The 11,840-nt window shown below is 39.3% G+C and overlaps 1 non-coding gene across 1 annotated transcript; it reads right to left on the bottom strand.

Moving 5' to 3' along the window:
* Positions 1-757: 757 nt before the first annotated feature.
* On the bottom strand, positions 758-865 carry LOC130937134 (small nucleolar RNA R71). The gene has a single exon (XR_009068366.1). It is a non-coding gene; the product is annotated as a small nucleolar RNA R71 (small nucleolar RNA).
* Between the last annotated feature and the right edge of the window lie 10,975 nt (positions 866-11,840).

The following is an 11,840-nucleotide window of genomic DNA, read 5'->3' as shown; positions in this document are numbered from 1 at the left end:
TTTTACTTAATTTTCGAAAATTACTTCCCTTCTTTTCACATCCTTCCATTTATGGACTAACACTATCCCTTAATGCAAAATTCGAACTCAATCTTCTTTGATAAGTTCGAATTTTCTACTTCTGCCTTCTATTTTTCTTTTCCTCTGACACCTCAAGGAATCTCTATACTGTGACATAGAGGATTCCATATTTTCTTGTTTTCTTCTCTTTCATATGAGCAGGAACAAAGACAAAGGCATTCTTGTTGAAGCTGACCCTGAACCTGAAAGGACCTTGAAGCGAAAGCTAAGAGAAGCTAAGGCACAACTCTCTGTTGAGGACCTGACCGAATTATTCAAAGAAGAAGAACCCATGGCAGCCGAAAACAACAACAATGCCAACAATGCAAGGAAGGTGCTGGGTGACTTTACTGCACCTACTCCCGACTTCTATGGGAGAAGCATCTCTATCCCTGCCATTGGAGCAAACAACTTTGAGCTTAAGCCTCAATTAGTTTCTCTAATGCAACAGAATTGCAAGTTCCATGGACTTCCATTGGAAGATCCTCATCAGTTTTTAGCTGAATTCTTGCAAATCTGTGACACAGTCAAGACTAATGGGGTTGACCCTGAGGTCTACAGACTCATGCTATTCCCTTTTGCTGTAAGAGACAGAGCTAGAATATGGTTGGATTCTCAACCTAAAGAAAGCCTGGACTCTTGGGAAAAGCTAGTCAATGCCTTCTTGGCAAAGTTCTTTCCACCTCAAAAACTGAGTAAGCTTAGAGTGGAAGTCCAAACCTTTAGACAGAAGGATGGAGAATCCCTCTATGAAGCTTGGGAAAGATACAAACAATTAATCAGAAAATGTCCTTCTGACATGCTTTCTGAATGGAGCATCATAGGTATTTTCTATGATGGTCTCTCTGAACTGTCCAAGATGTCTTTGGATAGCTCTGCTGGAGGATCTCTTCATTTGAAGAAGACGCCTACAGAAGCTCAAGAGCTAATTGAAATGGTTGCAAATAACCAATTCATGTACACTTCTGAAAGGAATCCTGTGAACAATGGGACAAATCAGAAGAAAGGAGTTCTTGAGATTGATGCTCTGAATGCCATTCTGGCTCAGAACAAAATATTGACTCAACAAGTCAATTTGATTTCTCAAAGTCTGTCTGGAATGCAAAATGCACCTGGCAGTACTAAGGAAGCTTCATCTGAGGAAGAAGCTTATGATCCTGAAAACCCTTCAATGGAAGAGGTGAATTACCTAGGAGAACCCTATGGAAACACCTATAATTCTTCATGGAGAAATCACCCAAATTTCTCATGGAAGAATCAAGAGAGACCTCAACAAGGTTTCAATAATAATAATGGTGGAAGAAACAGGTTTAGCAATAACAAGCCTTTTCCATCATCTTCTCAGCAACAGACAGAGAATTCTAAGCAGAACCCCTCTGACTTAGCAACCATGGTCTCTGATCTAATCAAAACCACTCAAAGTTTCATGACTGAAACAAGGTCCTCCATTAGGAATTTGGAGGGACAAGTGGGACAGCTGAGCAAGAAAGTTACTGAACTCCCTCCTAGTACTCTCCCAAGTAATACAGAAGAAAATCCAAAAGGAGAGTGCAAAGCCATAACCATGGCCGAATATGGAGAGGAAAGAGAGGAGGTGGACGCCACTGAGGAAGACCTCAATGGGTGTGCACCAACCTCCTCTGAGTTCTCTAATGAAGAACCATGGGAATTTGAGGCTCAAAATGAGACCATAGAGATTCCATTGGACTTACTTCTGCCTTTCATGAGCTCTGATGAGTATTCTTCCTCTGAAGAGGATGAGTATGTCACTGAAGAGCAAGTTGCTAAATACCTTGGAGCAATCATGAAGCTAAATGACAAGTTATTTGGAAATGAGACTTGGGAGGATGAACCTCCTTTGCTCACCAAAGAACTGGATGACTTGTCTAGGCAGAAATTACCTCAAAAGAGACAAGATCCTGGGAAGTTTTCCATACCTTGTACCATAGGCACCATGACCTTCAAGAAGGCTCTGTGTGACTTAGGGTCAAGTGTAAACCTCATGCCTCACTCTGTAATGGAGAAGCTAGGGATCTTTGAGATACAAGCTGCAAGAATCTCACTAGAGATGGCAGACAACTCAAGAAAACAAGCTCATGGACTTGTAGAGAATGTTTTGGTAAAGGTTGAAGACCATTACATCCCTACTGATTTCATAATCCTAGAGACTGGGAAGTGCATGGATGAAACCATCATCCTTGGCAGACCCTTCCTAGCCACAGCAAAGGCTGTGATTGATGTTGATGGAGGAGAGTTGATCATTCAAGTGAATGAAGAATCCTTGGTGTTTAAGGCTCAAGGATATCCCTCTATCATCATGGAGAGGAAGCATGAAGAGCTTCTCTCAAATCAGAGACAAACAGAGCCCCCACAGTCAAACTCTAAGTTTGGTGTTGGGAGGCCACAACCAAACTCAAAGTTTGGTGTTGAACCCCCACATTCAAACTCTAAGTTTGGTGTTGGGAGGTTCCAACATTGCTCTGAGTATCTGTGAGGCTCCATGAGAGCCCTCTGTCAAGCTACTGACATTAAAAAAGTGCTTGTTGGGAGGCAACCCAATGATTATATTTTATATATTTTCTTTTGTTATTTTATGTCTTTTGTAGGTTGATGATCATGAGAAGTCACAAAATCAATTGAAAAAGCAAAAACAGAATGAAAAACAGGAAGAAAACAGCACACCCTGGAGGAAGAACTCACTGGCGTTTAAACGCCAGTGAGGCTAGCAGTTGGGCGTTTAACGCCCAGTCTGGCACCATTCTGGGCGTTTAACGCCAGAAAGGGGCACCAGACTGGCGTTAAACGCCAGGAAAGGGCAAGAACCTGGCGTTAAACGCCAGAAATGGGCACCAGCCCGGCGTTTAACGCCAGAATTGGCTCAAAACGTGATTTTTGATGCCATTTGGTGCAGGGATGACTTTTCCTTGACACCTAAGGATCTGTGGACCCCACAGGATCCCCACAAACCCCTCACCTATCAAATCCCATCTCTCTCTTCACCACTCACCTCCATAAAACCCCACTTACCTCACCATCCAAATTCAAACCACTACTTCTTCCCCTTTTGGCCTAACCACAAAGCCATCTCCCTCTCCTCCATTTCTTCTTCTTCTACTCTCTTCTTTCTTCTTTTGCTCGAGGACGAGCAAACCTTTTAAGTTTGGTGTGGTAAAAGCATTGCTTTTTGTTTTTCCATAACCATTTATGGCATCCAAAGCCGGTTCAACTGAGAAGGCATAACCTCAAGCCCATCACTAAGAAGAAGATGGAGCAAACAAGAGACCCCTCTCATCAAGAAATCCCTGAGATACCTCAAGGGATGCACTTTCCTCCACAAGACTACTGGGAGCAAATTAACACCTCCCTAGGAAAATTAAGTTCCAACATGGGACAACTAAGGGTGGAGCACCAAGAACATGCCATCCTCCTCCATGAAATTGGAGAAGATCAAAGGATCATGAGAGAGGAGCAACAAAGACAAGGAAGAGACATTGAGGAGCTCAAGCACTCCATAGGATCTTCAAGAGAAAGAAAGAGCCGCCATCACTAAGGTGGACCCGTTCTTTAATCTCCTTGTTCTTTATTTTTCTGTTTTTCGAATTTTAGTGCTTTATGTTTATCCATGTTTGTGTCTTATGATCATTAGTGTCTTAGTGTCTATGCCTTAAAGCTATGAATATGAATCCATCACCTTTCTTAAATGAAAACTGTTTTTATCACAAAAGAACAAGAAGTACAGGATTTCAAATTCATCTTTAAAACTAGCTTAATTAGTTTGATGTGGTGACAATACTTGTTGTTTTCTGAATGTATGCTTAAACAGTGCATATGTCTTTTGAATTTGTGGTTCATGAATGTTAAAATTGTTGGCTCTTGAAAGAATGATGAAAAAGGAGACATGTTACTGAGGATCTGAAAAATCATAAAAATGATTCTTGAAGCAAGAAAAAGCAGTGAATACAAAAAAAAAAAAAAGAGAAAAAGAAGGAGAAAAACGAAAAAAAAGGGAAAAAGAAAGAAAAAGAAAGAAATAAAGTTGTGATCCAAGGCAATAAGAGTGTGCTTAAGAACCCTGGACACCTCTAATTGGGGACTCTAGCAAAGCTGAGTCACAATCTGAAAAGGTTCACCCAATTATGTGTCTGTGGCATGTATGTATCCGGTGGTAATACTGGAAGACAGAGTGCTTTGGGCCACGGCCAAGACTCATAAAGTAGCTGTGTTCAAGAATCATCATACTTAACTAAGAGAATCAATAACACTATCTGGATTCTGAGTTCCTAAAGAAGCCAATCATTCTAAACCTCAGAGGATAAAGTGAGATGCCAAAACTGTTCGGAGGCAAAAAGCTACTAGTCCCGCTCATCTAATTTGGAGCTAAGTTTCATTGATAATTTGGAGTCTATAGTATATTCTCTTCTTTTTATCTTATTTGATTTTCAGTTGCTTGAGGACAAGCAACAATTTAAGTTTGGTATTGTGATGAGCGGATAATTTGTACGCTTTTTGGCATTGTTTTTAGTATGTTTTTGGTAGTTTTAGTTGAGTTCTTAGTATATTCTTATTAGTTTTTAGTTAAAATTCACTTTTCTGGACTTTACTATGAGTTTGTGTGTTTTTCTGTGATTTCAGGTATTTCTGGCTGAAATTGAGGGACCTGAGCAAAAATCTAATCCAGAGACTCAAAAGGACTGCAGATGCTGTTGGATTCTGACCTCCCTGCACTCGAAGTGGATTTTCTGGAGCTACAGAAGCCCAATAGGCGCGCTCTCAACGGCGTTGGAAAGTAGACATCCTGGGCTTTCCAGCAATATATGATAGTCCATACTTTGCCCAAGATTTGATGGCCCAAACCGGCATTCAAAGTCACCTCAAGAAATTCCAGCGTTAAACGCCGGAACTGGCACCTAAATGGGAGTTAAACGCCCAAACTGGCATAAAAGCTGGCGTTTAACTCCAAGAAGAGTCTCTACACGAAAATGCTTCATTGCTCAGCCCAAGCACACACCAAGTGGGCCCGGAAGTGGATTTTTATGTCATTTACTCATCTCTGTACACCCTAGACTACTAGTTTTCTATATATAGGACCTTTTACTATTGTATTTTCATCTTGGTTCTTCTGGTTCCCTCTCTGGGGCCGAAACCAATGATCACTTTTGTTCTTATGTATTTTCAACGGTGGAGTTTCTACACACCATAGATTAAGGTGTGGAGCTCTGCTGTACCTCGAGTATTAATTCAATTACTATTGTTCTTCTATTCAATTCCGCTTGTTCTTTGTCCAAGATATCACTTGTTCCTCAACTTGATGAAGGTGATGATCCGTGACACTCATCATCATTCTCACTCATGAACAAGGTGACTGACAACCACTTTTGTTCTACAAGCAACCAAGGCTCTAGTGAATATCTCTTGGATTCTTTAACCGGAATCTTCGTGGTATAGGCGAGAACTGATGGCGGCATTCAAGAGAATCCGGAAGGTCTAACCTTGTCTGTGGTATTCTGAGTAGGATTCAATGATTGAATGACTGTGACGTGTTTCAAACTCCTGAGGGCGGGGCGTTAGTGACAGACGCAAAAGAATCATTGGATTCTATTCCGGCCTGATTGAGAACCGACAGATGGATAGCCGTGCCGTGACAGGGTGCGTTGAACATTTCCAATGAGAGGATGGGAGGTAGCCACTGACAACGGTGAAACCCTTGCATAAGCTTGCCATGGAAAGGAGTAAGAAGGATTGGATGAAGACAGTAGGAAAGTAGAGAGATGGAAGGGAAGGCATCTTCATGCGCTTATCTGAAGTTCCTACCAATGAATTACATAAGTATCTCTATCTTTATCTTTATATTATATGCGTTCATCACCATTATACATTTGAGTTTGCCTGACTAAGATTTACAAGGTGACCATAGCTTGCTTCATACCAACAATCTCCGTGGGATCGACCCTTACTCACGTAAGGTATTACTTGGACGACCCAGTGCACTTGCTGGTTAGTTGTGCGAAGTTGTAGTGATCACAATTTCGTGCACCATCCTCTCCGGAGTGTTGTGCTTTAGCTTCTTTTAGCTTCTTCTTCAGAGTCTTTTCAGGTTCAGGATCAGCTTCAACAAGAATGTTTTTATCCCTATTTCTACTCATATGAAAAAGAAGAGAACAAAGGGAGTAGTGGAATCCTCTATGTCACAGTATAGAGATTCCTTGAGGTGTCAGTAGAAAAGAAGAATAGAGGAATGAGGTAGAGCGAGAATAAGAAGAATTCAAACACAGAGGGAGAGAGAGGGTTCGAATTATAAGTAGAAGAGAAGTGTTAGCAAATAAATAGAAAGAAATGAGAGAGAGAGAGTATTCGAAAATTAAAATTAAAACAATTAGTTAATTAAAAAGATTTTTGAAAAAGTGGTTAGTGATTTTCGAAAATTGGAAGTGGAAAAGTGGTTACGTGGTTTTGAAAAAGATAAGAAATCGTAATTAGTTGAAGAAGATTTAAAAAGAATTTTGAAAAGATAAGAAGTCAAAAAAAGATTTTGAAATCAAAATTTTAAAAAGATATGTTTGAAAAAGATTTGATTGAAAAATATATGATTTGAAAAGATATGATTGAGAAAGAAATTAAAAAGATTTGATTTTTAAAATTGATGACTTGACTAACAAGAAACTAAAAGATATGATTCTAGAATTTAAAGATTGATTCTTTCTTAACAAGAAAGTAACAAACTTGAAATTTTTGAATCAAAACATTAATTGTTGGTAAGGATTTTTGAAAATATGAGATAAGATTAAGAAAAAGAATTTTGAAAAATTAGTTTGAAAATTTTCAAAAACATGAAAAAAAAAAAGTTAAAATATGAACATTTAAAATATGTTTGATGCAAAAAGTTATGAATTAAAACATGAAAAATAAAAAAAAATTGAATCGGAAACAAAATTACTTCCTTTATGTCATCCTGGCATTAAACGCCCAGAATGCTATCTATTCTCGCGTTTAACGCCCACTTGACTACCTCTTTGGGCATTTAATGCCCAGCCAGATACCCTGGTTGGTGTTAAATGCCAGGAATCCTTCTTTACTGGGCATTTTTCTAAACGCCCAGAATGCTACCAGTTCTGGCGTTAAATGCCCAGAATGCTGCCCATTCTAGCGTTTAACGCCCAGAATGATACCTTTACTGGCGTTAAGCGTCCAGAATGATAGTCATTCTGGCGTTTTACGCCCAAAGTGCCTCTTTACTGGCGTTTTAATGCCAGTGAGCCCTTTTTCTCTGTGATTTGTCTGCTTTATGTTCTCTACTTTTTTTTTTGAAATCTTTTTATAAGGAGAGAGAAAAACAACAGAATGAATCACAACAGAAAAACTTAAGATCAAAACTAATAATGCATGCAGGAACACTTTGAATGTCAAGATGAACTTCAAGAACACTTTGAAGATCATGATGAACATCAAGAACACATTTTTGAAAATTTTTTAGGAAGAGAAAGACATGCAAGACACCAAACTTAAAAATTGACACTAGACTCGAACAAGAAACACAAAAAATTTTTTGGTTTTTATGATTTTATTAAATTTTTTAGTATTTTTCGAAAATAAAAATAAAAAGCTTAAACATAAAATAAATTACCCAATCTAAGCAACAAAATGAATCGTCAGTTGTCCAAACTCAAATAATCCTCGGCAACGGCGCCAAAAACTTGGTGCACGAAATTGTGATCACACTTTTCACAACTCCGCACAACTAACCAGCAAGTGCACTGGATCGTCCAAGTAATACCTTACGTGAGTAAGGGTCGATCCCACGGAGATTGTTGGCTTGAAGCAAGCTATGGTTATCTTGTAAATCTCAGTCAGGCGGATTCAAATGGTTATGAGGTTTTGATAATGGTTATGAGGTTTTGATAATTAACAAATAAATAAGACATAAAGTAAAATAGAGATACTTATGTAATTCAGGTGGGAATTTCAGATAAGCGTTTGGAGATACTTTGTTGCTTCTGAACCTCTGCTTCCCTATTGCTTCCATCCAATCATGCGCACTCCCTTCCATGGCAAGCTGTAAGTTGGTGGATCCCCATTGTCAATGTCTACCATCCGTCCTCTCAGTTAAAATGGTCCGGCTACGGTTCTCACCGCAGGGCTAATCATCCATCGGTTCTCACTTGTGTCGGAATAAGATCCATTGATCCTTTTGTGCACTGTCACTGCGCCCAACAGTCGCGAGTTTGAAGCTCGTCACAATCATCCCCTCCCAGATCCTACTCGGAAAACCACAGACAAGGTTTAGACTTTCCGGATCTCAGAAATGCTGCCAATTATTTCTAGCATATACCATGAAGGTTCTAATCTCACTGATTTGAATGCTCTGTTGTCAGGATATTTGATTAGAGACCCAAGAGAATATACTCCAGCTGGCGTCCAATGACTACGTTGAACATCATGTAGACAGCTTGTGATTGTCAGGCATGCGGATCTTGGCTAAGCGAGTACTAAAGATAGTGGGTGATCATCACGGGTCACCCCTTCAGTCTGACTTAACTGAATTAAGTACAAGAGTATCTTAGAGAAGAAGTAGGCATGAATTGAAGGAAAAACAATAGTACTTGCATTAATTCATGAGGAACAGCAGAGCCCCTCACCTTAATCTATGAGGTGTAGAAACTCCACCGTTGAAAATACATAAGAACAAAGCCGAATGGCCAGCCTCCCAAATGGCATAAGAATTCAAAAACAGGGGAAGAAGACCCTAATACAATAGTAAAAAGTGCTATTTATACTAAACTAGTGAACTAGGTTTACAGAAAATGAGTAGATAGTGCAGAAATCCACTTCCGGGGCCCACTTGGTGTGTGCTTGAGCTGAGCTTTGAAGCTTTCACGTGCATAGGCCATCCTTGGAGTTAAACGCCAGCTTGGGTGCCAGTTTGGGCGTTTAACTCCAGCTTTGGTGGCAGAAAAGGGTCTCTGGTGGGTGTTTGGACGCCAGTTTGGGCCATCAAATCTCAGGCAAAGTATGGACTATTAACCATTGCTGGAAAGCCCAAGATGTTTACTTTCCAACACAATTGAGAGCATGCCAATTGGGCTTCTGTAGTTCCATAAAATCCACTTTGAGTGTAGGGAGGTCAGAATCCAACAGCATCTGCAGTCCTTTCTCAGCCTCTGAATCAGATTTTTGCTCAGGTCCCTCAATTTCAGCCAGAAAATACCTAAAAAATCACAGAAAAACACACAAACTCATAGTAAAGTCCAGAAATGTGATTTTTGCATAAAAACTAATAAAAATATACTAAAAAGTAACTAAAACATACTAAAATTTACCTAAAAACAATGCCAAAAAGCGTATAAATTATCCGCTCATCAACGGTACAGATAGTAGCTACTTCACAGATGGTGACGCGGCTGAGTGGCATGACTCCTTCTCTTCACGGTGGCTTGAGGACGGACCGGCAACGACGACTTAATGGACGGCGACCCGCGGCCGCCTCTCCTTCGTGTCTCCCTCTCTCTCGTGTGATCTCCTCGACGATGGCACAAATAGCAACGTGACGGCGGCTGTGGTGAGGCGGCGGTCCCAAGCAGTACGGCGGCAGCACCCTGGGTGGTCTCCTCTCTTTCGCGCTCTTCTTATCTGATCCTCTCCCTCTCTTCTCCCCTTCCCTGATTCTGTTTCACCCTTTTCCCTTTTTCTTTCTTTATTTCTTGCAGTAGTTTCTGCCGGTTGTGTGTCTTGTGTGTGTTGTGTGTGTCGATTGGGGTAGCTAGGGTTAGGGTTAGGTCAAAAAGTTAGGGTTTTGATTTGGGGATTTTGGGTTTAATTAGAGTTAGGTAATTTTAATAAAATTAGGGCATAGGCTATCTATTTAAATTCTTATTAAATACTTAAAACTTCAAAAATATTATTTATTGTATCAAAATACTAATTAATTTAAAATCGAATACTTTAATTGAAATTATAAGATAATAAGATTAATTTCCTTTATTTCTAAAACTTATAGTATTGAATTATAAAAATATCAACTATTTAAATTAAATCATATAAAATTCTTATTATTTGCTAACTTCCAACTTTATAATTTAAAGGGTTAAGTACTGAAATCGTCCCTAAGGTCTGGGGTCAAAATCAAAATCGTCCCCGACCTTTTTTTGTTATTAAAATTATCCCCAACGTTACAAAATGTTATAAAATCGTCCTTTTGTCCATAAATAAAATTTTTCGGACAATTTTGCCCTTAAACAAAAATTAAAAAGTCTCTCCCCCTTCACCACTACCCTCTGCGTTATCATCAACCCTCTGCATTATCATCACCATCATCATCGCTACACCATAACCACCAACAATCCAGCAACACCAACAGCAACATTCAAAATCAAATCAACAAAAATTTCAAATTAAACAATTCAGCAATCATCAACTATAATTTCAGATCCAAAATTAGCAACAACATAAATTAAAAAATTTAAAAAAGAAGTACAAGATGAACAAGAATCCACCACCACCACCACCATTATCATCAGGGTCATCATCATCATCATCATCATCATCATCAAAAGAAGAAAAACAACAACAACAAAACTCAAAACAGAATCCACCACCACCCCCACTATCATCATCAACACCAGAACCCACCACCACCCTACCTCAGAAAATCATAACTCAGAATAATCAACAAATTCACTTTGAACAATAATCAACAAATTCAGCAACAACAATATTCTAAATTTAAGCCAAATCATAAAAAATTAAATTATAGATTTTCCATAACAAAAATCCAGTTCACAGAAGAAAAAGAAGAAGAAGAAGAAACCACAGAAAACCACAAGAAACCAAAACCCGGCGAGGAGCAGCGGTGGCGGCGGTGATAAACCCCGATTTTGTGGTTTATCTTGTGCTTATTTTGGGGGATTTTACCACCTTTTCCCACATTTATTCAAAAAAATAGCATGGTTTTGTAATTCTCCCTTGAATTGTGCTTAAGTGTAAAAACATGCTTTTTAGGCCTTAAATTGGTGATTTTAATTCACTTTAATTCCATTCGATGCCTTGATGTGTTTGTTGAGTGATTTTAGGTTTAGAAGGCATGTATTGAATGGAAAAAATGAGTAAAAAAGCATACAAAGGGAAGAATGCATGAGGAAACAAAGATTGGGAATGCATCAAAGGACTCGCACGCGTACAAGGCGCGCGCGCGCAAAAGTGAGTTCGCCTAAGGATGCGCACGCGTACATGACGCGTCCGCACGGATGAAGATTTTGCCAATCGACACACACGTGCACATGGCGCGCACGCGCCGATACTCGCACGTGACTCACTTAAAGGCAAAACGCTGGGGGATATTTCTGAGCAGCCCAGGCCCAATTCCAACATGTTTCTTAGTGTATTTCATGCAGAATTGAAGCCCAAGCAATGGGGGAGCAATTGTTTGTAGCTTAGCATCTTGTAGTTTAGTTTCTAGAGAGAGAAGCTCCTTCTTCTCTCTAGAATTAGGTTAGGTTAGGTTGATCTCTTCTAGATCTAGGTCCAATTTCATGTTTCCATATCATTTCCTTTATGATTTCGTGCTTCTACTATTTCATTCTCATGGTTTGTAGTGTTAATTTTCCTCTTTGCTCTCTTTCATGCACTCATGATGGATTCGGTTTATTTTTAATGCAATTTAATGTTTGATGTTCTTTTATTGTTGAATTGAGTTGTGATTTTACTTTTCTTACAATTGGTAGTTGGTAGATTTATATTTCTTGCACTTTTACTATGCTTTCCTTTTATGCCTTTGATGAGCGGATAAT

This window comes from Arachis stenosperma, chromosome 6 (genome assembly GCF_014773155.1).
Source record: "Arachis stenosperma cultivar V10309 chromosome 6, arast.V10309.gnm1.PFL2, whole genome shotgun sequence".
Lineage (NCBI taxonomy): Eukaryota > Viridiplantae > Streptophyta > Magnoliopsida > Fabales > Fabaceae > Arachis > Arachis stenosperma.
This window is presented reverse-complemented; position numbering and strand designations above follow the sequence as displayed.